Consider the following 27,042-nt stretch of genomic DNA (forward strand, 5'->3'; position numbering starts at 1 on the left):
TACAGGTGTCAGCAGCTCTGCAGTACCTTGTCCAAGTAGTCATTTTTAATGTATGAACCTAGTCAGTATCCGCAGCAGGCTATTCCAACACAGAGGACCAACAGAGCTGAACCCGATTTTTGGCCTCACCCATTGTACCTCCATATGTGTGTGCACACAAAAAAAAACATTTCCAGTACATGTCATTGATAAACATAGAAACATAGAAGATAGGAGCAGGAGTAGGCCATTCGGCCCCTCGAGCCTGTTCCGCCATTTAATGAAATCATGGCTGATCATCCAAATTCAGTACCCTGTCCCTGCTTTCTCCCCATATACCTTGATCCCTTTAGCCTTCAGAAATATATTTAACTCCTTCTTGAATATATTTAATAAGCTACCTTTGACCTTCCTCTCACCTGGGAACATTGTAGTACCTCAACTGCTTCCCTGGCTGAAATGAGCTCACTCAGCACAGAGCAGGGATCAAACTTGAACCTTGCTGATCTATATGGTTAAGTGCCACACCACGTCGAACATGCACTCCACTGAGCCCTTTATTTAGAATCTCTCAATGATGGTAATAAGTTGCATTCTAATTTATTGTGCATTGATATTTTACAACGTCATTAATGTTATGCCATTATTTTATACGTCATTTAATTGGATTTAGAAACTAGGAATCATATAACCTGCTAGCAAATAATCTTTTTTTGTCTATAATTGGTCATTTCTCTGTCTGTGCTAGTACTCAGTTCCTAATATGATAACATGTTACCTCTAACAGTTTGAAAGTATACTGTGCCTATGATCAGATGGTTAAAGACTAGGGCCTAGAAATTGGGTTTTGGCTTAGCCAGGGCTTTAGCGCCGGAAGTTAGTGCCGGCGCTAAGTCCCCCTGCGCGCGCCAAAAATTCAGTAGCGCCGCGCCCAAACGGCTGCCGGCGCTACTGAAGGGTCTTAGCGCCTGGAAAAGGGCGCTAACTGCCGTTTATCGCCGCAATTCCGGCGCTGCGGCACCCGATGCGGTGCGGCAGGCTGGGGAAGTGCAGGCCTCCTCCTTCCGTTAAGGAGGAGCTGCCTGCACCCGGCCGCGGCCCGCGCAAATCTGTTTAAAAATGAGCCCGGCACCTCGGACAAGTGCCGGGCTTGCATCTGTTCCGGGGGGGGGCGGGGAGAAGCCCGGGGAGGGAGCTGCGGGCAGGCGGCCGGCGGGAAAGCGGCCGGCCGCCGCGGGGCCTTTAATGCGCCGGCGCAAACACATGTTGGACTCTGTTGCCAGAGTCTTAGTTGCGGCTGCCACGGGCGAGGCGGCCGCAACTGAATTTCGGCGCTGGGGCCCGTCGGCATGGCAACCGGGACGCTGCGCACACCGCTGACGTCATCGGTGCCGGCGCAGCGCTACCGGTGCAACGCCGTTTTAGGGCCCCAGGGAATTTTTCAACTGGCCATAACTCTGGCGCTAGTCCCTCTAGCGCCTCAAAAGCGGCGCTAAGGCTAGTGAATTTCTAGGCCTAGGTATGTAGTGGATCAGCCATTTCAACTTCTGGGACCTGTGTTTCAATCTAGCATAGATCGAGGAAATCAACCATCTTCATGTGCCTTTCAACTACTACGGGTAGGTCATGAAATGATACTCTGTATCCAACTTATGCTGTACCTGACTTGTGAATGCTTCATAGTGTCACTAGATGCAAAGTGGAAAAAAGTTAGCATTTTTTAACACTGAAGTTTCAAATTTGTTACATTATTATCCTCCTCCCCCCTCCCCCCACCTCTCCATTGGTGGCAGAGTTTTCAGTCCCCATGGTCCTACTGTCTGGAACTCTCTCTATATACCCCATCCACCTCTCTATTTCCACCTTCCTATTTCTCTCTCAACTGTTAAATACTTTCTCAAAACTAATCTTTTTGATCAAGTTCTTGGCCAGCCCTCTTAATCACTCTGTCCATGGCCCAGCATCTGTTCCCTTATCTATTTCGGTTTATTTTCTCCTCCCTATCTGTGAAGTGCCTTGGGATGCTTTCTGCGTTAAAAGGGCTATAGAAACATAGAAACATAGAAGATAGGAGCAGGAGTAGGCCATTCGGCCCTTCGAGCCTGCTCCGCCATTCAATGTGATCATGACTGATCATCCAAATTCAGTACCCTGTCCCTGCCTTTTCCCCATATCCCTTGATCCCTTTAGCCTCAAGAAATATATCCAACTCTTTCTTGAATATATTTAATGAACTGGCCTCCACCGCGCTCTGTGGCAGAGAATTCCACAGGTTCACCACTCTCTGGGTGAAGAAATTCCTCCTGATTTCAGTCCTAAATGGCTTACCCCTTATCCTTAGACTATGACCCATGGTTCTAGACTCCCCGGCCATCAGAAACATCCTTCCTGCATCTAGTCTGTCCAGACCTGACAGAATTTTATAGGTTTTGATGAGACCCCCTCTCAATCTTCTAAACTCCAGTGAGTATAAGCCCAATCGACACAATCTCTCCTCATACGTCATTCCTGCCATCCCAGGTATCAGCCTGGTGAATCTTCGCTGCACTCCCTCCATGGCAAGAACGTCCTTCCTCAGGTAAGGTGACCAAAACTGCACACAATACTCAAGGTGCGGTCTCACCAAGGCCCTGTACAACTGTAGCAAGACATCCTTGTTCCTGTACTCGAACCCTCTTGCTACGAAGGCCAACATACCATTTGCCTTCTTAACCGCCTGCTGCACCTGCATGCTTACCTTCAGCGACTGGTGCACAAGGACCCCCAGGTCTCTTTGAACTTCCCCTTCTCCCAATCTATTGCCATTCAAATAATAATCTGCCTTCCTGTTTTTGCCACCAAAGTGGATAACCTCACATTTATCCACAGTATAGTGCATTTGCCATGTTTCTGCCCAATCACCCAACCTGTCCAAATCGTACTGGAGTTTCCCGACATCCTCCTCGCAGCTTACCCTCCCGCCCAGCTTTGTGTCATCTGCAAATTTGGAGATATTACATCCAATTCCCTCGTCCAGATCATTAATATATATTGTGAACAGCTGGGGTCCTAGGACCGATCCTTGCGGCACCCCACTAGTCACTGCCTGCCACTCGGAAAACGACCCGTTTATTCCAACTCTTTGCTTTCTGTCCGCCAACCAGTTTTCTATCCAAGTCAATACCTTGCCCCCAATCCCATGTGCCTTAATTTTGCACGCTAATCTCTTGTGTGGGACCTTATCGAAAGCCTTCTGAAAGTCCAAATACACCACATCCACTGGTTCTCCCTTATCTATTTTACAAGTTGCTTGGCGGTGATCATCTCCCAGTGAGTAATTGTGGTAAACCACTGTTTGTATTCCACTGTGTACATGCCTGGACATGCCTCGGCTGACTCCTCCCACAAGTCCTAGTATAAAGGTGACTGCTCCCCAGCCCTTTGTATTTCTGGACCGGTCGACCACTCGAGGCAGACCTTCATTCTTTTGTTAATAAAAGCCTTTAGTTACTCTCTTAACTCTCAGTCTTTTATGAGTAATTGATAGCGCATCAATTTTATTAACAAAATTTTTATAATGGAGAAGATCCTCACACCAGCATGCCTGGACTTAGATCATCGGGAGGCGGACTCATCCACCAAGTTTACTCACTGGCTTAAGTGTTTTGAAAAATTCCTGACCGCCTCCGCAGCAATCAAATCGGACGAGGACAAACTGGATGTCCTGACCTCCAAAGTGAACCACCGAGTGTACTCGGTCATCCAAGACGCGACCTCGTACGCGGACGCTATCAAGTTCCTCAAGGACCAGTACACGCGCCCAGTGAATGAAGTGTACGCCAGGCACCTTCTGGGGAGTTGTAAACAACAACCTGGGGAATCGACCGTGGAATACCTTCAGGCACTGTCTGTGCTTGACCGGGCCTGTGGTTGTAAGGATGTAAAGGCCGCCGTGTACACAGAGGAACTTATCCGGGACGCTTTTGTAGCGGGCCACAGATCCAATTACACCCGACAGCGACTGTTGGAGCAGAGTGACCTCGACCTCAACAAGGCCTCTGAACTCGCACTATCATTGGATGCAGCCTACCGGGGCATGGATGCCTACTCCTCTGCACCGTGGACGCCGTGGGGAATGACAGCCTGGGACACGGTAGGACCGCCTCATAGCGCCGTGCCACCCCAGCCACACCCCAGCAACGGCCCAACTACCGCAGCAGTGTCCCAAGGCCAGACAGCAGTGCCCCAAGGCCAGAAATGCTACTTCTGTGGCCAGGCAAAACACCCCAGAGCGCGCTGCCCGGCGAAAAACGCGATCTGCTCGGGCTGCGGGAAGAAGGGACACTACGCTAACGTCTGCAGGGCCAAAGCCACCCCGAACCCCAGCAGCGCCGCATGTGGGCCATGCGGGCCGCCATCTTGGGCCTCCCCGGCCATGTGCGAACCACCGGTACAGCAGCCATTTTGGACGCCTCCAGCCACATGGGGATCATGGACGCCGCCATCTTGGACGACAGCCGGAACGCAGCAGGCCCCCAACACCGCCTCATCTGATACCCGCAGCGACACACCGACCCCTACGCTGGCATCCGTTACACTGGACCAAGCGAGACCGCACCAGCTGGCCAGTTCCACAATGGACATTAAGGTAAATGGCCACGATACAATCTGCCTTTTTGACTCTGGGAGCACGGAGAGCTTCATCCACCCCAACACGGTGCGGCGTTGCTCTCTCCCAGTCCTGCCTGCGCACCAGCGGATTTCTATGGCCTCCGAGTCCCAGTCGGCGGACATCGGCGGCTACTGCGTAGTGACACTCGTAGTAGACGGGACCGTGTACGATCATTTTAAACTTCTGGTCCTGCCCGACCTCTGCGCTGCCGTCCTGCTGGGGTTAGATTTTCAGTGCCACCTTAAAAGTGGTACGGTGGACCCCTACCCCCACTCACAGTCCGCAGCCAGCAGCTCCCAAATTGCCCGCCGCGCACCAGGTGCAACCTCTCCACACTCAGAGTCACCCCCCGCCCACTGTTTGCTAACCTCACCCCCGACTGTAAGCCCATCGCCACAAAGAGCAGGCGATACAGTGCCGGGGACAGGGTTTTCATTAAAACCGAAGTGGAGCGGCTCCTGAAGGAAGGGATTATTGAGGGCAGCACCAGCCCCTGGCGAGCCCAGGTTGTGGTCGTTAAGACCGGCGAGAAGCAGCGCCTGGTCATCGACTACAGCCAGACAATAAATCGCTACACCCTGCTGGACGCCTACCCACTCCCCCGCATAGCTGATATGGTCAACCAGATCGCGCAGTACCGCGTCTTCTCGACCATTGACCTGAAATCAGCGTACCACCAGCTCCCTATCCGCCCTGAGGACCGCCAGTATACTGCCTTTGAGGCAAACGGCCGCCTCTACCACTTCCTTAGGGTTCCCTTTGGCGTCACCAACGGGGTCTCCGTCTTCCAAAGGGAGATGGACCGGATGGTAGATCAAAATGCGTTGCAGGCCACTTTCCCATATCTGGACAATGTGACCATCTGCGGCCGTGACTTGCAGGACCATGACGCAAACCTCGAAAAATTCCTCCGCACCGCCCAACTCCTGAACCTGACATATAACAAGGAGAAGTGCATATTCCGCACAAACCGCCTCGCCATCCTTGGCTGTGCTGTGGAACACGGAGTCATCGGCCCCGACCCCGACCGGATGCGTCCCCTTATGGAACTCCCACTGCCCCACTGCCTCAAGGCCCTGAAGAGGTGCCTAGGGTTTTTCTCCTATTATGCCCAGTGGGTCCCCTACTATGCGGACAAGGCCCATCCGCTGATCAAGTCCACCTCTTTTCCCTTGACGGCAGAGGCCCACTTAGCCTTCCACCGTATCAAGGAAGACATTGCCAAAGCCACCATGCACGCAGTGGACGAATCCATCCCCTTCCAGGTGGAAAGCGACGCGTCCGACTTTGCCCTGGCCGCTACCCTCAATCAGGCGGGGAGACCCGTGGCCTTCTTTTCACGAACCCTCCAAGGCCCGGAGACCAGACACTCCGCTGTTGAGAAGGAGGCCCAGGCGATTGTGGAGGCTGTGCGTCATTGGAGGCACTACCTGGCCGGAAAACGATTTACCCTGCTCACTGACCAACGTTCAGTTGCTTTCATGTTTAACAACAAGCAGAGGGGCAAAATCAAAAATGACAAGATCTTGAGGTGGAGAATCGAACTTTCCACCTACAATTACGAGATCTTGTACCGGCCCGGGAAGCTCAATGAACCCCCGGATGCGCTATCGCGTGGCACCTGCGCCAGCGCGCAGATCGATAGGCTGCGGGCCCTCCACAATGACCTCTGCCACCCGGGGGTCACCAGGTTCTTCCACTTCATCAAGGCCCGCAACCTGCCTTACTCTATTGAGGAGGTCAGGACCATGACCAGGAACTGCCAAGTCTGCGCTGAGTGCAAACCGCACTTTTATAGACCAGACAGGGCCCGCCTGATAAAAGCCACTCGCCCCTTCGAGCGCCTGAGCGTTGATTTTAAAGGGCCTCTCCCCTCCTCCGACCGCAATGTGTACTTCCTCAATATTATTGATGAGTACTCCCGTTTCCCGTTCGCCATCCCCTGCCCGGACATGACCAGTGCCACGGTCATTAAATGTCTGAACGACCTCTTCACCCTGTTCGGTTTCCCCAGCTATATCCATAGCGACCGGGGCTCATCGTTTATGAGCGACGAACTCCGTCAGTACCTGCTAACTAGGGGTATTGCCACAAGCAGGACCACCAGTTACAACCCCCGGGGGAACGGACAGGTGGAAAGAGAAAATGCGACAGTTTGGAAGGCCGCCCTGCTAGCCTTAAAGTCTAGGGGCCTTCCAACCTCCCGCTGGCAGGATGTGCTCCCCGATGCGCTCCACTCTATTCGGGCACTGCCACTAACGCCACCCCTCATGAGAAAATGTTTGTCTTCCCAAGGAAGTCCACATCGGGGACATCGCTACCGCCATGGCTGACGTCCCCAGGGCCGGTCCTACTGAGAAGGCACGTGAGGACCCATAAAACGGACCCCCTGGTCGAGAGGGTCGACCTCCTCCACGCCAACCCCCAGTATGCTTACATTGCGTACCCGGACGGGCGGGAGGACACAGTCTCCATAAGAGACCTTGCACCCTCGGGGGCCGCAGTAACCCACTACTCACTACCACCCCCCCCCCACGATCCGATATCCAGCCCCAGCAGACGGCAGGCCTGGGCCCCGCGACCCGCTCGACATCTACGAGGACGACACGCCTGTGCCACAGCCCACGCAGGACTCGACGCCGGAAGCTCCACTACCCCTGCCGTCGCCACGCCGATCACAGCGGCAGACAAGACCTCCGGAGAGACTCCAATACACTAACTTTTAATACACTTCACCCCGCCGGACTCAATTTTAAACAAGGGGTGAATGTGGTAAACCACTGTTTGTATTCCACTGTGTACATGCCTGGACATGCCTCGGCTGACTCCTCCCACAAGTCCTAGTATAAAGGTGACTGCTCCCCAGCCCTTTGTATTTCTGGACCGGTCGACCACTCGAGGCAGACCTTCATTCTTTTGTTAATAAAAGCCTTTAGTTACTCTCTTAACTCTCAGTCTTTTATGAGTAATTGATAGCGCATCAGTAATAAACACAGCTTACTTGTTACCTTCTGTTATTTAATTGTTCAATTCAGCAACCGATAGGTCTATATATTTGAACCTTGTAAACCAACAATGTGTTTCTTTTTTCTTTCTCTCACTCAAGCCACTTTTGCTTTTCCAGATGTACATTGTCTGGGGATGTTGTATTCTAGTTTCTTAAGTCCTAGAAATGAATATCAGTTATCCATGTCCGATCTGAAATTGATGACCACTGGCAAATTTGCACAAATGAAATTCTATTTTTCAACCTTGTTACCATAATTTGAAGTATGTGCAGCAGATTACCCATCACATATGCCACATGGACATTCAGTGAATTTCATTTCTTCATGTTACTATTATCTACCACTACTTCATGGTCTATATTCTTGGCCACAAAAGATAGGCAACCATTGCGCACATATCTGTGGTTGTTGTACTTCATGCTGTCTGGTCTTGTAAGCGGTTTTTGATCCTAGTCCAATTGCTAGACGGACGGTTTGAATCGCCCCCACCTTACGAAAGTTCTATACCTGGGAATTATTATTCAGAGTGTAAATGAAATAAGTCACGGACAGGAATGCTTCGGCGAAAAATCAAACTTATATTTATTTGGTCTAACATAAATTGGCTAAAACATGCACTACTAAACAAAATCACTGCCTCTGTGGAGAATAAAATCCAGGTTACAAACAACATACACACAGTACACAACTGGGGACTATAACATGCAGTAATTCCCTTGTTGCTATGGTGGACTCTAATTCCACCCCTACCAACGAATTACCCAGTCGCATAAACCCCTTCGCCTGGCTGAACCAAATGAAGCTTCCACCCCAGAATAGCCCAAAAACTTCACTTCTGAGGAAAACCCTGAGCCCCTTACACCTCACCCAGCTTGCCTGGGATATCTGGTTACCAGTTTGGGACACTCGAGACTATGCTTACCACCACACACAGTCGGTCTCGATCACTTCGCTCAGTGGCTTCTTCCTCTGGTACTTCTTGTTAGGTTGATCTTGGTGGAGCGAGAGAGAGAGAAAATGGTGGAAAAGGATCTATCTTTATAGGAGTCTGGCTACCCCTAAATTTTCCGCCAATCTTTAAAATCTTTTTGTTTCTAAGCACTCCGGTGCTTAATCAGTGATGGGTCATCATCGGACCCATGAGTATTCCGTGATTGGATTAATGGCCCTAAGTATGGGACATATCTTTTGGTCTTTGTGTTGGGAAAAACTGGCTCCTCTTCAGCTGGCTGTGGCTAGTGGGTTCATTGTTGTGCTTCTCTTCTGAGATGGAGGTGAGAAGTGCTTTTGCATATTAGAATGGCTTTCTAATAAGTTCAAGTTCAATGGCCCCCTTCCTTTTTCCAGGACTGTCGGGTGAACCCATACATTCTGGATGACTGACAGTTCTTTTGTCACAGCCAACTGCCATGCGTTCTCTGGACTTTTAACAAAGCAGTCCCCCACGCATCTGCACAGGGCGATCCCACCACAAGGAAAACACCCTCAGCCCATAAAGTCCACAAAAATATTCTCGACTGAGTCCATTCTTCAGAGACTTTGCGATCTCTTCAGTCCCCCGTTTGATGCTTTTCTTTCCACAAAGCATCACCCGATGAGAGAACAAAGGCCAAAGTCTTCCACAAGTGAAGCTGTTTCCCTGATTTTACATTTTAAACCCCAGAACTGTACCCCTTACTGCGTGTCATAGTAACCTTCTACCGAGTCAAAACATCAGCGAAACGGCTTCTTAACACATTCAAACGGCTGGGTTCCAATTCCCACCGACAAACTTCAAGTCAAAATACAGAACATTAATAAGATCCACAGGACGTTACCAAAAAGTCACCACACACATCACACAGTACAGCATTGACAGGTGGTATCACATTACAAAAATGCAACAGCGCACATCGCACAATACAGAGTGTAAAACTATAACCAGAATACAATACACTTGCTTACAGAACTTTGGTACATTACAGGTTTTGGCAGGGAGAAACCATCATCAACATAAATCAATTACATCTTTCTGGATCGATCTAACACCCCTTGCCACCGCGCTTGGAGCATCTGGCTCCGTCGCCTGCAGCTGGTGTAAAACAAGTAGCTTACAAGCAACAATTGTCTCCGTCTTCCTTGGACACCACACAGGCAGATGGACTTCAGTCAGGTTCAGGAACACGGATGCCACGGCGTAGTGCACGTTCTGAAACAACGCTTTGTCAGTAGGGATTAACACCAACCCATTCCCTGGACCCCTGGTGGTGGTGCGACACCCATCTACAGTCGTCTGTACCATCGGGGCTCTGGGCGGGGGCTTCCTGTGTATGAGATGAGCTCTGTGGCGTTGATGGTGTTCGGGGGTTTTGGGATCACACAGGAGTCCACACTCCGATCCCAACCAATCCCACCCCTGGCGTCCTGCCTAACGCGATCAACACACCCGCTGGGCAGATCTTTTCCGACCCCCACATAGACACATAAATCCCTTCCTCGGATTCCCACCACTTATCCCAACACACATTCACTCCTCCCTGAGAACCCGTGATCGTCCGGTACGTGTCATTACTTGGTCTTTCCCAGTCAGCTGTCTGGTCCCCTGTATCTGCGCTCAGTTTCCTGAGCCACCACCACCTTCCCAGTGGACTGTGTCCCCTACAGCTAAGGCACACCCATTTTCCCTCTGTTACCCTAACCCGGGAGGTGGTAACTGCTATTCTCGGGCATGGGATGGACGCTTCACCATAGGTGAACTTGTCATGGCTGGAATACCGGGTGGAATTCAACCCCAGCCACCCAGGCCCCATCCTTCGAGCCACCTCCAGTGGACATGGTCGGTCCGTCTCCGCCGGTGCAGCCGAAGACAACCGATTCCTTGGTGTCGCCCCTGTGACTCGTGCTGGCTTCAATCATGACGATCAGGACTACCATGGCTGACTTCATCTTGTTCTTAGGCATTCCCTGAAAAAACACAGAATGCAATGTTGTCCTTGGGTGATGCCTCACCTTTCCAGACGCAGCTACCCACGATTACATTTGGTATCCACAGCAGACATGTAAATCCAAAACTATACAGACAAGCTAAGGCAACAGACAGGAGAGAAAGAAGTTATGTACAGTGCCACCCGTCCCGGGTGGCCACACTAGGTCTCCTCGACCCTGGGCCTCTTACGACTCCGGCTTCCTTCATTCACTGGTGTGTAAGGAGGCGTCCACGGCACCCTCGGCAGTGGGATCCTGGCACACCTTCTCACTCCTGCCCCCACATGCGGAACGACTGGTCCCTCTGTGGGCTCCTCACAGTCCCAGATTATGGGCTGGAGATCCACACCTGTAGTGCAGCTCACCACTCCCTGCTGTTTCCTCCTCTTATCAGCTCTTCCCCCAGGGTTAAAAAGCTTGCACTGATTGATATGGATCCACTTAGTGCGTCGGGGCATTTTGACCCCATATACCATCGGACTCGCCCTATCCACGATACTGTACAATCCCATGTATAACAGTTCAAAAATCCCTACCCTGGCGAAGTTTTTAACCATTACTTGATCTCCGACCTTCTACTCGTGGTGGCTCTGAGGCTCAAGCAATAAACGATTTCTACGATGTTGCTTCCCCATGTTACTGGCAGCCTGCCAATGGATCTGCCTAAGATGCTCAAGCAAATTCTTAACAAACCTGTCCTGGTTCACCTCTCTCAACTGACCTTCCGTGAGAACCGGTGCCAGTATATGGCTGGGCGTTCTCATGACCCTGCCAGTCACGAGCTCATGTGGGGCATACCCTGTGCTTCTAGACAGGATGGCTCGGACCCCCATCAGAACTAACGGCAAGACCGCTGCCCCTTTTCTAGGCAAGTCTCCTGACTCCTTCCATAACCTTTCCTTGATGGTCCTATTCATCCGCTCCACAATCCCCGATGACTGCGGGTTGTGTGCGACGTGCCATTTACCCTCTACACCTAGCATCTTCAGAGTTGCCTGCATGACTGCCCCGTGAAGTGACTCCCCTGATCGGACTCCACATACTGTGGTAGCCCCCACCTAGAGAACACTTCTCTCACTAGAATCCTTGCGGTCCCCAAAGCTGTGGCTGTTCGGCATGGGAAGGCTTCTTCCTTTACCGTTATACCTGCCACTCCGTATGGACCCTCTACCTTATCTCCCTTAGCCAGCGTCTCCAGAACAGTCTTTAGGGCGGGATCCTGTGCCTGGACCATCTTTAGTTCTGGGGCCAATGCTACCCCTGCACTCCCTTGGGTCCCACCTCTGTCTCTGATCGCTACTACCAGACTCAACCCATATGGATCCCAAAACATGCCCGTTCGAGCACCCTCTTTGGCCAGCACGTCGGCCTGCTGATTGCCCTCCGCACAGGGTTCTGTCTTAGAATGGGCCTTGACCTTGTGGATATAGAAATCCCCCTGGGTTCCTACCGATGTTATGATCTGTTGCAACAATGGCTTGGTTGCTAGGGGTTTTCCGTCTGCAGATGTGAACCCGCGACGAGACCAAATGGCTAAATATTCTGTACACGAATTGCAACTGAACATGCTGTCCGAGCAAATCGTGTAGGGAACTCTTCAGGGTGGGTAATCGCATATACCACCGCCGACAGTTCAGCGTGCTGGGCGCTCATGGTGCTCGGGAGTTTAATGGCCTTGGCAATGCCTGCCTTTGGGTCAAAAATACCGCATCCAGTGAGTCGCTCCTCAGCCACCACTACACTGGACCCGTCTACATAGATCTCGCGGCCCGTGGGATGGATCCCAGCCCGAAACCCTATGTCTACGTCCCATACCCGTTCAACAGAACATTTGTGGGCCACCCCAGGGTAGATCAAATTTGCTGCAAGCTTGGGCTCACAGAAGCCTTTCACACTGAAATTCGTCTGCGAGAGCACTAAAGTCCAGCGAGTAATGCATGCACTGCTCACCATACCATCCTTTATCCTCCCATCCAGAAGCATCTGAGTGGGCATATGATGGGTTAAGAGAGTTATCGGGGACGTCCCCGTGAAGATTTGTGATCTCCTCATGGCCCAATGTGTGGCAAGCAGGTGCCTCTCACAATTGGAGTAACCCCTCTCTACATCTGGCCTCAGCTTGCCATGCCGCTCCTGGAGCAGCACTGCGCTCAAACTGTCCCCTGTGGCAGCTACCTCCAAAAAGAACTCCTTTCCCCCATCAATCGCTCCTAAATCATTACATAAATTTAAAACAGAAATAGACAGTTTCCTAGAAGTAAAGGGAATTAAGGGTTACGGGGAGCGGGCAGGAATTTGGACATGAGTCTAGGTCCGGATCGGTCATGGCCCTGTGGGTAGCGGAGCGGGCCCAGGGGCCGTGTAGCCTGATCCTGCTCCTATTTCGTGTGTCTAATTCTGTTAGATTCAGGAGATGGTTCTGTGATAGTGGATTGGCGGTTAGGATCAGATCAGCCATGATCTTATTGAATGGCGGAGCAGGCTCGAGGGGCCGTTTGGCCTACTCCTGCTCCTATTTCTTATGTTCTTAAAGCCGGTGTGGTCTGCAGATCTCTCTTCAGACAACTAAAAGCTGCCATGCAGTCCTCATCCCACTCCCAGCCCACTCCCTTGTGGAGGAGCCGGAGTAGAGGGGCTGCCGTAGCGGCATAATCCTCTATGAAATCCCTGCAGTACCCTGTGAGTCCCAGGAAGGATCTTACCCCCATTACCGTGGTCGGGGCAGGTAGCTCCTGTACCGCCTTCCTCCTCGCCTCATCGATGGCCCTCTCCCCAGCACGTACGGTCAGCCCGAGGAATTTTACTTCCTGCTGGCCGATCTGTGCTTTCTTGGGGTTAACCTTGAACCCAGCTTCCTTTAACAGACTCAGCAGTTCAGCCAGCAGGGGGCCATGCTCCTCCCCCTCGTTGGAGAACAAAAGCAGGTCGTCCACGTACTGCACAAGCTGCTGCGGTCTGCTGAACCCTTTTAAACAGTTGGCCATACATTGGTGGAAAATAGAAGGACTGTTGTGAAACCATTGGGGAAGGCAGGTCCATGTGTACTGCTGACCCCTGAAAGTGAATGCAAACTTATACTGGTCCTCCCTTTTGAGAGGGATAGACCAGAATCCGTTTGAAATGTCCAGCACCATGAATGTTTTCGCGGATGCTGGGATACCCCCGATCAGGTCGGCTACGGCTGTGATGGTGGGGGCACAGCCCGGGATGTTCTTGTTAAGAACCCGATAGTCCACAGTGGCTTTCCACGAATTGTCCGGTTTCCTAACCGGCAAAATCGGAGAGTTCACATGGATCGCTATGGATCTCAACACACCCTGCTCAACCAGTGATCCCAATGCCATCTCTAAATCCGCCTCTGCCTCTCTGGGGAAGTTGTACTGTTTCTGTGGTCGGGCCATGGGGTCTCCGTCTACTCTGACCTTATAGTAATCTGGGATGTTATGATTAAGGTTATCCACCAGGTGGTGCTGTAGCCAATGCTGCTGCTAAGGTCAGAGGTTTGCTTCCTGTATAGGTCAGCACAAGGTGGACTGTCAGGATGCTGATGCAGGCTGTCTGTAAATGTGTTTGCCAATTGTTAATAAAGTACTCGTGTTAATTCTAACATCTAGCCTCTTTGAGTTCCTTGTTCCACTTTCTGGATTTATCACAGACCTCCACCCCATTACCCTCCCACAATCGTGTTCGTGTGTAGTGAATGCCGCGAGGTTGGCTCGCACATCCGCTATGTCCTCCGCCAGGGTAGTAGTGACCAAAAGTTCAAGGTCATAACTACCCTTGGGCTTCATCGTACACATGGTTCCCTTGCCTTGCTTCCCTGGTATAACTACCACCACCTCCTCCTTTCCCATGCATACTGCCCCCCAAAGACAGTGATTCTGGAAATTCACCAATATCTTGTGGGCCAGTATGAAATCTGCCCCCAAAATGCCTATTCCCTCCCGCTCCCACCACATCAGGACACATTTCCACTCCGTATGGAGTGTACCCAGATCGATGGCTAGCAGAATGGAGAAAGACCCAGCCTGTTCGTTCCCAGTGAACCCTACTAAGTTATTTGGGACCCCGCTCGATAGAGGTGATGTGGTCGGGTTATCAGCATAGACAATGGTGCTTGAAGCTCCAGTGTCCAGCAGATAGGTCCCTTGCACCTTCTCCACCCCCATTTTCACGCACGGTCTCTTCCAAGCATCATAACTTAGTGGGCACAGGTAAACGGGCTGAGAAGCCCCTAGTCATGGGTCGGGCTTGTTCGGGGCAGATGGGAGTACGCTGCCCACTGCCGCGTCCACCCTACCCTGCCCTGCCGGAAAGACTGCGGGAGAGCAGCCACTAATACCGCGAACGGATCAGTGCTGCTTCCTGCCACAGCTGCGGCTTTCTGCACTGGCGCTGGAGGATCCCCTTTCCCGCTCCCTTTGTCAGAGACTGGGCAGTCTTTCCTCCAGTGTTCTTTACTCCCGCACCTATAACAACCCTGCTTCTTCCCTGAACTACCCCCTTCCTGGTGCCACTCTCTTCTAACGTTGCCTCCACTAGGCTTTAACTCGTGTACTCTGCCCTTTTGTTTGCCATCCTCACCCCTACCATTCTTAAAAGAGAGAGTTAACTGCCGGATCTCACTCTCTTCTGTGGTCTGGGGATCCCTGGAATCGAACCACCCCTCTGCTTTGGCCTTGATCCTGGGCAGGCTGTTGGCCACCAGGGTTCTCAGCCAATGAGCCCTAGGCTCCCCCTGCAGCTACGCCCGGACAGGCACTCCGGTAGACGGGCCAAAGCCTGTCTGCGAAAGCCTGCGGTGCCTCCCCAGCTGACTGCAGTGTCCTTTCCACTCGGGAGAAGGGACTTCCATCATTGAGGCCCATAGCCTCTAGGATGTCATCCTTTATCCCCTCTAAAGTACCCTGCCCCCTCTTGCTACCCGCTGAGAGCGACTGGTACAACCTACTATCCAGGGAAAATAAAAGTAATTTGGCTGTCTCAGCTTCGTTACAATTATTGACCCCCCCCCCCCCCCAACCTGCTCCACATCTGTAAAATGGACAGATGGGTACCCTGTGCTGGTCAGTTTGGTCAGGTTAGAGACCATTGCCTGCAGCTGGGGGGTCGTATACGGGACCACAAAGTCAGTCTGCAGTGCTCCTTGCTCTTGACCGTCTACGGGCGCACCGTATTTCCGCTGTCGGACAGGGCACATGGGTCCTGGTCCTGGCACTTCGGGCGGTGGTCGAGCGTCCTCCTCTGCCTCACAGTCCTCCTTATCTCCCTCCTGCTCTTCCTCATCTACCCGGGCCATTCCCGGAGCTACCAAGCAGACTATCCCTTTGGCCTTAGATAAAGCATCGGTCAAATTCTGGATCTGCTCCTGGCAAGGACCATGATTATCCTTATCAAACCCTCCAGTGCTGGCTGCCACCTAAATATCCTTCAACTGCTCTCTTACCTCACTCGACAAGCGAGCGTTCTTCTCCCTAACCACCCTCTCGTTCCCCTTTGCCTCAGTTACCTGGCATTGCAGGAACTCCTTATGGTTACGGAAGGTTTCCTCCTGGCTTATTCTTCCCTGCTTCTCATCCCTTAGCTCCGTGCATAACCTGCTCCCTACTACAGCCCTTGTGCCTGACTGTGCCTCGGACTTCCTGAGCTCTGCCTCTAACTTAGCCACCTGCTTATCTAGCAGTTGGACTTGTCTTTGTAGACAGATGAGCCATATCGCCTTTTCAGTGCTGTGCTTATGCTCCTTGCCCTCCGTCCATTCTGCCGCTGCGTCCACCAGTCGCTCAACACGCAACAAGCCTAGCACCCACTTCTTAGTGACATTAACCTTCTTAAACACATATAAAGAAATCCTTTCCTCCATTTGGGATATTTCGCCAGAAGCGCAGTCCATGACTGATTTACACTCCTTTAACCCAGGTCCTGCTGCTGGTCGCCAAGAGATGTAAGTGGTTTTTGATCCTAGCCCAATTGCTAGACGGACGGTTCGAATCGCCCCCGCCTTACGAAAGTTCTATACCCGAGAATTATTATTCAGAGTGTAAATGGAATAAGTCACGGACAGGAATGCTTCGGTGAAAAATCAAACTTATATTTATTTGGTCTAACATACACTGGCTAAAACATGCACTACTAAACAAAATCACTGTCTCTGTGGAGAATAAAATCCAGGTTACAAACAACATACATACAGTACACAACTGGGGACTATAACAAGCAATAATTCCCTTGTTGCTATGATGGACTCTAATTCCACCCCTACCAACGAATTACCCAGTCACATAAACCCCTTCGCCTGGCTGAACCAAATGAAGCTCCCACCCTCGGAATAGCCCAAAAACTTCACTTCTGAGGAAAACCCTGAGCCCCTTACACCTCACCCAGCTTGCCTGGGATATCTGGTTACTGTCTTGGGGCACTCGAGACTATGCTTACCACCACACACAGTCGGTCTCGATTGCTTCGCTCAGTGGCTTCTTCCTCTGGTACTTCTTGTTAGGTCGATCTTGGTGGAGCGAGAGAAAGAAAAAATGGTGGAAAAGGATCTATCTTTATAGGAGTCTGGCTACCCCTAAATTTCCCGCCAATCTTTAAAATCCTTTTGTTTCTAAGCACTCCGGTGCTCAATCAGTGATGGGTCATCATCGGACCCATGAGTATTTCGTGATTGGATTAATGGCCCTAAGTCTGGGACAATCTTTCGGTCTTTGTGTTGGGAAAAACTGTCTCCTTTTCGGCTGGCTGAGGCCAGTGGGTTCATTGTTGTGCTTCTCTTCTGAGATGGAGGTGAGAAGTGCTTTTGCATATTAGAATGGCTTTCTAATAAGTTCAAGTTCAATGGCCCCCTTCCTTTTTCCAGGACTGTCGGGCGAACCCCTACATTCTGGATGACTGACAGTTCTTTTGTCACAGCCAACTGCCATGCATTCTCTGGAGTTTTAACAAACCTGTCCCCCACATATCTGCACAGGGCGATCCCACCACAGGGCAAATACCCTCAGAAAAATCCCATAAAGTCCACAAAAATATTCTCGACTGAGTCCATTCTTCAAACAGAGACTTTGCGATATCTTCAGTCTACCCTATCTCCCCATCCCTCTCCCACCTCCCCCCCCCCCCCCAAGAAAAAGATTCTACAAAGAAACTTTACAGCAGCAGTTTGTTTTAAAATCTGAAACCAATGTTTTGTCTTTGTCTAGCATGATAGTGGTAAGCTTGGTTCTCAGCCATTATTCTGCAGTCATCTTCCAGCCTGCTCGATATTGGGGCTACCTCAGGGCACTCGATCCTTGGCCGCAGCCTGCTATCCCAATGTTAATAAGGCCCGGCCCTCAAAAAGCACCAGGACGACTGGGCAGCCACCTAACTGGCGGTTTCCGCCATCCAACAGCCCAAATTCCAGTTGGGGGTGGGTAAATCCACTCCAATGAGTCAAATGGCTCTGTTTCTGTGCTATAACATTCTATGATTTTAGGTTGCTCCAGTATCAGCAGATTTACCAGTAACTAGAGAGAGACCATTTTTCCTGAGCATAAAATACAAATAAATGTATCAGAGCTGGCTAGAATCAGACCTCACTTCACTGTTGGAATGTAAGTTAACTGTACCGTTGTATGGAATCAATTAAAATCCAACTGCTGTTCTTCATTTAATTCCAGGTATAGAAGCATGTTATTCTAATTAGGATGATGACTAATTATGGCAGATGCATTCAGCTTTGCTGATTCATTTATGCTTTTTTCCCCTAGGTACTTTTTTTGTTTGTCCTTGTGTGCCTGTTCTTGAAGAGATAGAAAGCTGAGCAATCTGCTGTCTCCAGCTGGAGATACTTAATAGAAAATGCTGCAACAGACAAAAAACTTTTTCCAAGTTTAAAATCATACAGGCAGCTATAATATCAACACCAGTTCAACTCTAAGCATTATGGGAGTGTGCTATAAGGTGTCAACTGTTCACCAAGGTTGGTTAATGAACTGGTAATGGCAGAGCTAGTCTGACGAGGCACAAATGCAGCCAGTCTTTAATATGGATGTACAGCTGTGTACATAATCACTTATTTACAGTTAGTCCCATATTTTGGTCTCCAATTATGTCCATACCCTTGGAAGAGGAAATATAAATATTTGATACAACTGTATAAATATGTGCTGTGCCACTGGCTTAAATTCAGCTTTTTTTTGGAAAATAAAGAAACTATTTTAGTTTAGAGGGAAAATAAATAGAATCATAGAATGGTTACAGCACGGAAGAAGGCCATTCAGCCCATCAAGCCCGCGCTAGCTCATTGCAAGAGCACTTCAGCTAGTCCCACTCCCCCGCCCTTTCCCCGTAGCCCTGCAAATTTCTTTCCTTCAGATACTTATACAACCCCCTTTTGAAAGCCATGATTGAATCTGCCCCCTCCACACTTTCAGGCATTGCATTCCAGATTTTAACCACTCGCTGCGTAAAAAAGTTTTTTCTTACGTCGCCTTTGGTTCTTTTACCAATCACTTTAAATCTCGATCCTTCTGCCAATGGGAACAGTTTCTCTCTATCTACTCTGTCCAGACCCCTCATGATTTTGAACACCTCTATCAAATCTCCTCTCAATCTTCTCTGCTCCGAGGAGAACAACCCCAGCTTCTCCATTCTGTCAACATAACTGGAGTTATTTTTGTCAAGAATTGTTAATTTGCTGTATGGAAAATAATATTCTTGGGGTGGGGGAGAGGAACTAGGAGTCGGAGATGTTTCTTGAATCTGTCAGAGAGAAGAGCAAATTTCCCCTTTTAATGATGCTCCATAAGCCACAAATATTTGATCGTAGAATGAAAGAAATCCTGACAAACAGGAAATTATTCTGTTGCAGAGAAAGTCTGCTCGGTCAGCAGGAAATAAATAACACATTTCCATATCCGTGTGGTGATTTTTGTGCAGTTGTGTGCGTGAGGGTGGTGGAAGTGTTCTTATTGGTAGTCTACAAGCATCCACTGTCTCCAGGCATTTCATGTTGCAAACATGTGTGAAGTTATCCAAGAGAGTTACCAGAGGGCTTTACTCAAATATATGGTCAATATTATACCGTTCTAGTTTTACAGTGCTATGCAGAACAGATAGAGGAGCGTCTATGATTAGATCCAGGACATTTTTTGTATATTTTAAGGCTGATTCTAATTAGATCAACCATGTAATTTTATTTTATTTTAACTATTTATCTTGTTATCCGCAATCAAGTCCCGAGGCTTCCCTCCCATCCAGTTGCATACGAGAGAATCTAGTCAGGCAACAGGCTATGAATTAAAACCAGAATCCAATTTAAGGGAAAAACATTAAGAGCATAATCAGTACTGAATGTTTCCTTTTGACTACATCAGTTTTGTTTGCTTTGGTTGAAATCTGTATTTTAAAGCCAACGAGAGTAAAGATTATTAGTGGCACTGACCATATGATCTCACAGCTTTAGTGACAAGATTTTTAATGATGAAAGTGAGGCAATCATACTGCTGCTTTTAAGATTATTAGTTATGTTTTTAACTCATTCACATATGGATTTATATTTTGAGTCGAAGGCTGACCCATATTTTTCTTGTGTTAGCTCATGTGTTACATACACAGTTTCTACTATTTCCTACTTAACCCTGCTTTGAATTGTAATGCTAACATTTCAAGCTATTGCTTCATTTCCATAGCCGAAGAGCTAAGTGAGTGAAATATTCACACTATCCAGTTTGTGCCACTGCAGTGTAAGTCACTTTGGCAGCACATATATTAAAATTGGAACGATACAGGTTAGCACGGCCCCTGCGCAAGGATGACACGCAAATTCATGAAGGGTTCCCTATTTTGTGGGGGCCTATTAACTCAGTTGGTTAGAGCATACTGTGGTAAACCACTTTTACCGTTTACTATCGTTACACTATAGTTATCACTGTTAGATCGTTTCCCTATAGTTATCACTGTTCACATTGTTGTATCACTGTACGAGGTCGCCTCTTGTCACGCTGCTATACCTGGGCTGACCACTGCCGACTCCGCCCATGGCTCCACCTACCTGCCCGGGTATAAAGGTGGTCGACTGGCTGGTATTCCTCCTTGGATCCGATCACCCACGAGGGTGGGCTCTGTTATTTAGTCAATAAAAACCTATAGTTACTTTCTTAACTCGTCGCTTTTCATTGGACGAATTGATAGGTATATCAATTTTATTGACTAAATTTTAAAATGTCGTCACTTGAGCAGCCAAACAACCAGTCAACGGAGCAGCCAAACGACCAGCCAGATGCCCAGCTACAACAGCCACAGCAGCCGGCTTGGCTGCGAGCCCTCAAACCACCGTACCTGGATCTAAACCCACAAGCAACAAACGCAGCCCTCGACTTCAAACACTGGCTGTGCTGCTTCGAATCCTACCTGGAAGAATCCGGCGTCCCTCAGAGATCCAAACTAAGAGTTCTGACCGCCCAAGCGAGCCCTAAAGTATACGCACTCATCCAGGACATTACTACTTACGAGGCCGCTATCAACCTACTGAAACAGCAGTACCGGAGCCCGGTAAATTCCATGTATGCCAGACACCTCCTAAGATCCCGCCCGCAACAGCCAGGAGAGTCTGTAGCTGAATTTTTACGGGCGCTACGAACACTCGGCAGGGACTGTGACTTTAAAGCAGTATCGACTGCAGAAAACACTGAAGATAACATCTGCGATGCCTTCGTGAAAGGCCTTCGGTCCGACTACTCACGGCAGAGACTACTGGAATCAAAGGACCTCGACCTGAACTCAGCTGCAGCCTTGGCCTACTCCCTAGAAGTGACCCAGCGGGACCTCGAGGTGTATTCCAGGTACAGTTCGCGACTCTGGGACTCGGGCCCGACCCCGACCGCAATACCCCTCGTAGCGCCGCCCCCGGGACCTACCTCAGCGTCGGCGTCCCGGACCTGATCGGGACCGCCACCCCCGGTACCGGCTGCGACATCGGAGCCCCGCGACCGGGCCGCCGGCTGCTTCTTCTGTGGGCAGGCGAAACACCCGAGGTCGCGCTGCCCAGCCAAAAACGCGACGTGCTCCAGCTGCCTGAAGAAAGGCCACTTCGCGAAGGCCTGCAGAGGGAGAGCAGCAGAGGCCAGCAGTGCCTCATGCGAACTGTGGGGGGCGGCCATCTTTTATCAAGGCCACAGATGAGCAATGGGGCGGCCATCTTTGATCCAGGCAACCGACGCCAGCAGTGCCTCATGTGGGTTGTGGGGGCAGCCATCTTCTCCGCCATTTTGCCCCACCTCGTGGGCGCCTCCATTTTACCCACCACGCTCGACCGCCACCTTACCTCCAGACCTGACGACCGCTTCACCTACAGACTACAGCGACCCGCTCAGCCACACACTAGCCTCCGTCACGCTAGACCAAGCTCGCCCGCATCAGCTGTCCAAGTCAATGATGGACATCAAAGTAGACGGCCACGCCACGACCTGCCTGTTCGACAGCGGAAGCACGGAGAGCTTCATACATCCAGACACGGTGAGCCACTACTCCCTCACTGTCCAGCCAACGCGCAACCGGATCTCGATGGCATCGAGGTCCCACGCCACAGACATCAGCGGCTACTGTGTTGTGACCCTGTCGGTTAAGGGCACGGAGTATAAAAACTTTAAACTCCTCGTCCTGCCCCAGCTATGCGCTGCCGTCCTACTAGGGCTGGATTTTCAATCCCACCTCCAAAGCGTCACTCTAGCATACGGTGGACCCCTCCCCCCGCTCACAGTCGACAACCAGCAGCCTTTAAATCGCCCACCGCGTAACACCTGCGGCCTATCCACCCTCAAGGTCCCGCCACCTTCCCTGTTCGCTAACCTCACCCCCGACTGCAAACCCGTCGCTACCAAGAGCAGGCGGTACAGCGCCGGGGACAGAGCTTTCATTAGCTCTGAGGTGCAGCGTCTCCTGAAGGAGGGCATCATCGAGGGGAGCAGCAGCCCCTGGCGTGCCCAGGTTGTAGTCGTTAAGACCGGCAATAAAAACCGCCTGGTCATCGACTACAGCCAAACCATAAACCGGTACACCCAGCTGGACGCATACCCCCTTCCCCGCATATCTGATATGGTCAATCAGATTGCTCAATACCGGGTATTCTCTACCATCGACCTTAAGTCGGCCTACCACCAACTCCCTATCCGCCCCGAGGACCGCCAGTATACCGCCTTCGAGGCGAATGGCCGCCTCTACCACTTCCTTAGGGTCCCCTTCGGCGTCACCAACGGGGTTTCGGTCTTCCAAAGGGAGATGGACCGGATGGTTGACCAGAACGGGCTGCAAGCCACGTTCCCCTATCTAGATAACGTCACCATCTGCGGCCGCGACCGGCAAGATCATGACGCTAATCTGGAAAGATTCCTCCGTACGGCCCAACGGCTGAACCTCACCTACAATAAGGAGAAATGTGTGTTTAACACCTCGCGCCTTGCCAACCTCGGCTGCGTAGTAGAGAACGGAATCATCGGCCCCGATCCCGAAAGAATGCGTCCCCTCATGGAGCTACCCCTTCTCCACTGTCCAAAGGCGCTGAAGAGAACCCTGGGGCTCTTCGCCTACTATGCCCAATGGGTGCCGAATTATGCGGACAAAGCCAGACCCCTCATGAAGTCCACCTCCTTCCCCCTTACGGAAGAAGCGCGCGCGGCCTTCTCCCTCATCAGGGGAGACATTGCTAAGGCCACTATGCACGCAGTGGATGAGTCCATCCCCTTCCAAGTGGAGAGCGATGCATCCGACTTCGCCCTAGCCGCTACCCTCAACCAGGAGGGGAGACCGGTGGCCTTCTTCTCAAGGACCCTACAGGGCCCCGAGATCCGACACTCTTCGGTCGAGAAGGAGGCCCAGGCGATTGTGGAGGCGGTACGCCGCTGGAGGCATTACCTCGCAGGCAAGCGATTTACCCTCCTCACCGACCAGCGTTCGGTCGCTTTTATGTTTAATAACAAGCTGAGGGGTAAAATCAAGAACGACAAGATCTTGAGGTGGAGAATCGAGCTATCCACCTACGATTATGATATCTTGTACCGGCCTGGTAAGCTGAACGAACCCCCTGACGCTCTATCGCGAATTACATGCGCCAACGCGCAAATTGATAGACTTCAGACCCTCCACAACGACCTCTGCCACCCCGGGGTCACCAGGCTTTACCACTTCATTAAGGCCCGCAACCTGACCTACTCCATCGAGGAGGTCAGGACCATGACCAGGAACTGCCAGACCTGTGCCGAGTGCAAACCGCACTTCTTTAGGCCGGACAGAGCAAGCCTGATCAAGGCCACCCGCCCCTTCGAGCGCTTGAGCATCGATTTTAAGGGGCCCCTCCCGTCCTCTGACCGTAATGTGTACTTCCTCAACATTGTTGATGAGTACTCCCGTTTCCCCTTTGCCTTCCCCTGCCCAGACATGACCAGCACCACGGTCGTTAAATGCCTGAACGACCTCTTTGCCTTGTTCGGGTTCCCAAACTATATACATAGTGACCGGGGCGCCTCCTTCATGAGCGAGGAACTCCGTCAGTTCCTACTAGCGAGAGGCATCGCCACTAGCAGGACCACCAGCTACAACCCCCGAGGGAACGGCCAGGTGTAAAGAGAGAACGCGACGGTATGGAAGGCCGTCCTCTTAGCCTTAAAGTCTAAGGGCCTCCCAACCTCTCGCTGGCAGGAGGTCCTCCCGGCGGCGCTGCATTCCACCCGGTCACTACTTTGCACTGCCATTAACGCCACCCCCCATGAACGAATGTTTGTTTTCCCCAGGAAGTCGACTACAGGAACCACGCTACCAACCTGGCTGACCTCTCCAGGGCCTGTCTTGCTGCGAAAGCACGTGAGGGCCCATAAAACGGACCCCCTGGTCGAGAGGGTGAACCTCCTGCACGCCAACCCCCAGTACGCCTACGTGGCATACCCAGACGGGCGGGAGGACACAGTCTCCTTACGAGACCTCGCACCCTCGGGCACTCCGGAGACACCACCGCTACCCCCCCCCCCACCACCCCCCCAATTCCAGCCCAGGTAGACGGTACGCCGGAACCCCAAGAGCCTTCGCCTACCTCGCAGACGCCAGCATTAACACCGGAGAACGCAACACCGCCGCTGCGACGATCAGACAGGCTTACGAGGCCTCCGGACAGACTGACATACCAGAACTGGTAGTACACTTCACCCCGCCGGACTCAAATCTAAACAAGGGGTGAATGTGGTAAACCACTTTTACCGTTTACTATCGTTACACTATAGTTATCACTGTTAGATTGTTTCCCTATAGTTATCACTGTTCACATTGTTGTATCACTGTACGAGGTCGCCTCTTGTCACGCTGCTATACCTGGGCTGACCACTACCGACTCCGCCCATGGCTCCACCTACCTGCCCGGGTATAAAGGTGGTCGACTGGCTGGTATTCCTCCTTCTTGGATCCGATCACCCACGAGGGTGGGCTCTGTTATTTAGTCAATAAAAACCTATAGTTACTTTCTTAACTCGTCGCTTTTCATTGGACGAATTGATAGGTATATCACATACTACTAATAACACTAAGGTCGCAGGTTCAATCCCCATGCTAGCATTGTACCCTACCGGCTGGTGCTTTGCCTAAGACAGTGTAACAAATTTCCCATACACATGCTTAATCCTCCATCATATTATGTGATCAGTAACCCAAACCTAGATTTTGAATAAATGACTATAGTATTGTAATATTCCTCCTTCTTTGTCAGATCTCCATTCTGCCCACACAATAACCCAGCCACAATGACTGTTTCTTAATGCAAAATCAAAATATCTCGGCATTCTTGGAGTTTATACGTGTGTTTGTGTGGAAGCATGTGGCCTTTCCTGTACCAATAGACGTTCTACCCACCAAGTCTCTACACATTAAAAGATAGATATAGATGAGAAAGGTCATTCAATCCATCATAGCTCATTCAACCAGAAAGATGCTTTGCTCCCCTATCACATCACCCTATTGTTTCTTAAATGATTCTACAGTTTTCAACCTGACTATCCTACTCAAAAGTTCATTCCATGTGTTGTTCATTCTTTGTGTGAAAAAGAACTTCTTAACATCAGTCGTAGATTTGCCTTTTACTAGTTTAAACCTATGTCCCCTTGGCCTGCTGTTGTGGGGGACTACGGTCTCCCGTGTAAAGAAATAGGCAACACAGCGAGCTACAAGAAATAGGTCTTTACTCCAACTCTCACAATACAGTACTGGATTCGTGAAGCCCGCAAACCTGTGATGACTCACGGATTGGTCACCTGCTGGAACCTGATTGGTTTTCCTTCTATCAGCAGCAGGCAAGTCTGAACATGCCTTATTCCTCTCAGCTTCCAACTGTCTTGCGGGGGAGGGGAATACAGCAGTTAAAAGGGGATTATACAGGTTTATCTACATACACACAGTGTTTCCCCAATGTGGCAGCGCCACATACGCCCCCCCAGAATCCTCGTTAACTGTAAAAGTCAGTCTCTGCGGAGGTTTGACGTAGCAGCTGTAGTAGCCATCTGGCGTGTGAGGAGGGCTGTCTGGGAGGTCGGCCAGTTGGTTCGTCGGCTGGTCTGGCGGCTGGTCTGCCGGTGGGCTGGCTGGATGGGCTGCCGGCGAAGGTGGGGCGGCGGCCGGGAAGTAAGGTTCTGGCGTGTCTTGGTCCTCTTGTGGGGCCGCCGCCAACGCGGGAGGTCTGCCCCGGCGTGGGGGAAGGGCTGGCCGAAACGGGAAGCTGAGGTCCAGGTGCGCCAGTTTGAGGCGGTCTACTGAAATAAGGTCTGGCTTCCCGCTGACATCGATAAGAAAAGCTTTGTCCCCCGTCTCCAATGCTGGGAAGGGGCCGGTATATGGTGCCTGCAGCGGGCCTCTGTGCGCATCCCGGCGCACGAAGACGAACTCCGCATGTCGTAAGTCTCGAGGCACGTAGGACGGCTGCGGGCCGTGTTGCGAAGTGGGCACTGGACGGAATTGCTGGACCGCGTCCTGGTGCAGGGAAAGCTGTCTGGCAGCCGACCACGGCTCCATTGTCAGGGGGAGGAAGTCGCCTGGTACTCTGAGCGGTTGGCCGTAGACCATCTCGGCCGCAGAGGCGCGGAGGTCCTCTTTGGGCGCGGTACACAATCCCAGGAGAACCCAGGGTAGTTTGTCGATCCAGCTGGTGTCGGCCAGGCTGGCGCGGAGGGAGGCTTTCAAAGAACAATGAAAGCGCTCGCAGAGCCCGTTGGCCTGTGGGTGGTAGGCTGTTGTCCTGTGCAACTTGGTGCCGAGGCCGGCGATGATGGCATTCCACAAGTGGGAGGTGAACTGGGGGCCTCTGTCCGAGGATATGTCGGTCGGCACGCCGAACCAGGCCACCCATGTCGAGACGAATGCTCGTGCGACGTCGGTCGTGGTGGTGGAGGCGAGGGGAACCACCTCGGGCCATCTGGTGGTGCGGTCGAC

At 51.2% G+C, this 27,042-nt stretch overlaps 1 protein-coding gene and 1 non-coding gene across 8 annotated transcripts in view; both read left to right on the plus strand.

The window, feature by feature from the left end:
- The window catches only part of cdk14 (cyclin dependent kinase 14), an 845,377-nt gene that overhangs the window by 777,254 nt on the left and 41,081 nt on the right, over positions 1-27,042 (plus strand). The gene's annotated exons all lie outside the window — the stretch shown is intronic.
- Positions 20,326-20,430, plus strand: LOC147117182 (U6 spliceosomal RNA). Its single transcript, XR_015078567.1, has one exon. It is a non-coding gene; the product is annotated as a U6 spliceosomal RNA (small nuclear RNA).

This window comes from Somniosus microcephalus, chromosome 5 (genome assembly GCF_052327205.1).
Source record: "Somniosus microcephalus isolate GS21.2 chromosome 5, FLI_Smic_1.0, whole genome shotgun sequence".
Classification (NCBI taxonomy): Eukaryota; Metazoa; Chordata; class Chondrichthyes; order Squaliformes; family Somniosidae; genus Somniosus; species Somniosus microcephalus.